Source organism: Nilaparvata lugens, chromosome 4 (assembly GCF_014356525.2).
Source record: "Nilaparvata lugens isolate BPH chromosome 4, ASM1435652v1, whole genome shotgun sequence".
NCBI classification, from domain to species: domain Eukaryota; kingdom Metazoa; phylum Arthropoda; class Insecta; order Hemiptera; family Delphacidae; genus Nilaparvata; species Nilaparvata lugens.
In genome coordinates this window covers 78872590-78876095 of record NC_052507.1, presented here as the reverse complement: position 1 = coordinate 78876095, position 3506 = coordinate 78872590, and the positions used below count along the sequence as shown (strand labels likewise).

Here is a 3506-nt window from a genome sequence, read left to right as displayed (position 1 = left end):
TTATTTTGTAGTACGGTATGAGTATGCGAATGAGTACATCATGCAATTTTTAACGAGATATTTTCCATTAAATCATTTCTATTATCTTCACTTTATATTATCATAGTATATTTATCTTGGGATACAGTTATAGCTTCAGCAAAAGCAGAACTGTACGTATTATTATTTAATAACAATTATAGTATAATAATGACATTGATAATTACTGTTATTTTTCTATTGAACTATTGGAAAATATTAATGTAACGTATTTTATTTATTAGAAAGCCAATACTTATTATAAAATAATAAATATGAAATAACAGTGAGAATTATTGTAACATTGATATCCTATAAATTTGCTCAGATACAAGTCATCAGTCAAAAATTATTATCATCAAGACTTGGAACTTGTATCTGTTCTGTTTGTAAGCTCTATAAAAATTAGGAGAATTTTAAGGTTTTAAATATTTCCTGAATTGCATTCAAAAAAAATTTATGTTATTAGCAATAAAATAATATTTTTGGGAAGTAATTGAACAAAATGAGTTGTAAAATACCTTATTACTATCTCAAAATCAATAATTGCTTTGGAAGAATTGAAATGTTTGGTCAAAAATAATGCATCCCTGGTGGGGATCGAACCCACGACCTTTGGATTAGAAGTCCAACGCGCTATCCTCTGCGCTACAGGGACTGATGAGAGAGTAAGAGCGTAAGATCGTTCTAGAAAGCAGTCTACCTCTTTCTATATCGATTGGGTAACAGCATGTGCTAACAAACTGATATCAGCTACAGTGAGGTTCACGTTATAATGGCAGTGGATAAAGATAAGAGAACAGCGCTGCCGATTCTCTGTCTCAATAAATTTTTTTTTACACCGTCAAAAATAGATTTGGTATCGTTGCCGAACTAGAAAAGGATAGTACTACCCTGCTTTGTGGAATGATAGACAAATATAGCAACATCAAAGTTAATCAACTACTGTCATAACGTGGACGTCACTATAGTTACAATGTGGAAACTACTACAGTTTGACACTGTTTTAAGCTGGGTTTACACCAAAGTTATTAACGAAATGTTAACTTAATCCTTATAGATTCTATTAGATTGAACATAACTTATCATACATATGATGAACATATGTGTTTGTGAAGTTCCGTTCAATCTAATAGAATCTATGAGATTATTTTACTAGTAGTTCTGTGAACAGTAGACCTCACGCAGTATTCTCATCTACAAGTACCTGATTGACCTTATGGAAATACAGCAATAGATTGGCTTCTCCACACATCTGTGTAATCACTTGTCAGCTGATTTATGATGAATAGTTCTATAGTCTGATTTTTATTCTAATATTGGCGTATGAAGGAGGCTCCTTTTTCCTTTTATATTATCCTTCAAATGCAAAATTTCCAAAAACCTTGTATATACGTCGACGCGCAATCAAAAAAGGAACATACCTGTCAAATTTCATGAAAATCTATTACAGCGTTTCGCCGTAAATGCGCAACATATATACATTTAAACATTAAGAGAAATGCCAAACCGTCGACTTGAATCTTAGACCTCACTTCGATCGGTCAATTAACAAAATGTTAACTCAATCCTTATAGATTCTATTAGATTGAACATAACTTATCATACACATGATGAACACATGTGTTTGTAAAGTTCCGTTCAATCTAATATAATCTTTAAGATAAGGTTATTAACATCTTGTTGATAACTTTGGTGTAAACTCAGCTCTACTGTGGACAGTGTTTATTTTCAGATTCACGAATTCATATAATATTATTTTATAATATTATATAATATTTATGTCATTATTCATTATTGAAACAATGAAAATTATTGAGTAATGTTTACACAAGAGTTGTGTCTTGTGTTGTGATAAAATAGAGAGGCCAATGCAATTTGATAATTCTTATTGCATTCGATCATGTAATTCAGTAGCTCTAAAAAAAGTGAATATCATATTCATATCAGGAGATCAGGATACATGACAGGTCATCTCATTTGTTTAATGAAGGATTTGTATAATTGAAGGATCTCAGGTAAAAATATTGATTCACATAACATTTTTTATTCATGGAACGTTTCTAATTAGTGAACTAGTTCTAGCGGAGAAAGGCAGAACCAACCCAAGAAACCAAACGATCTGGGAGTGGCTTTCTTCAAACTGCTTGCTTCCCATTGGTTGCTCAGTGAGCCGTGAACGTGACATGGCAACTGATTGACCAATCAGACAGCACCTTGGTTTTGGAATCGTCAACTAGTAATTCTCGTTAGATAGTTAACTAGTTAATTTAATAAAACTATGATTATATACTCTTGTTAACTAGAGTAGATAATTAACTAGTAATAGTATATAATTTAACAATAGTATAGGGAGAGATACATTTGAAGATGAAGATGAACTAAAGAGTAAATCATTTCAATATTTACAATTGGAATTTAACGATAATATAGTACGAGTATATAATTTAACAATCGTTAACTAATTAGTATTAAATTCAGCCTGCATTATTATATACTCTCCTACATCATTCTATTCCATGCTATTGCCCTTATCAGAAGTTCCATATATTTAACAATTAGAATGCATTAAAGAAATTATGCAATTAGAATGGATATTCATTGAATTTATTTCAAGAACGACTGAATTACTATGAGACTGACGTTATAAAGTCAATGAAAATGATAGGAACACATTGTTGCCACTTTTCCGTTTTCAACACCTCTTGTAGTAGGTAGTTGTGATTCAAGTAATCCCCTGGTAAATCTCTATAATATTATTTATTTATTGGTAGTTGATAATAATGAACAATTTGGCAAGGATAAATTCTCATCAGAGGTTCGAATTTGTGAAAGTAGATAAAAAAATGATGCTGAATAAAATAATACTACGGTATACTATATAATATTTATAATTCAAATATATGGGGCCATGAAAACAGCAAATAGCAATTAAGATTGAAAATCAAAGCACACTCTTTCAATAGTTGATTTCAACTTGAATGAAAAAGACTAAGAAATTGTCAAAAAGCACAGATTTATTGATACTTAGAAAGACCGGTTTCGGTTATTACACCATTGTCAATCTCTGATATACTCTGATAATCAAACTCTCTTCTAAATATTAATAAATCTCTGTTTTTTTGACAATTTCTTATTGTTTTTCATTTAATATGAATAATTACCACAATATCAACTTCTCAACTACACAAAAAGTTTATTTCAACTAATATTTACTTTCTTGAAAAGATAATAAATGATTTTCAATTTCTATTGCACATACAAGTGGCCTTTGATTGAAAAGTAAAAAATAACTACATTTATATATTTTTCAAACTGAATAAAATTTATTTTATTTTAGAAGTTCAATGTTAAATCGTTGAATCATCAAATTATGTACAATAAGGCCAGTTACACACGCATCGAAACACTTTTTGGACTGCGATTTATTGCTGTTCTTATGAATTCTTTGTTTGAACAGAACTTGACAATCATAATTATGATTTGAT

General features: G+C 29.9%; 1 non-coding gene across 1 annotated transcript; it reads right to left on the bottom strand.

Annotated features, from left to right (window-relative positions):
* Positions 1 to 603: 603 nt before the first annotated feature.
* Positions 604 to 676, bottom strand: Trnar-ucu. The gene has a single exon. It is a non-coding gene; the product is annotated as a tRNA-Arg (tRNA).
* Between the last annotated feature and the right edge of the window lie 2830 nt (positions 677 to 3506).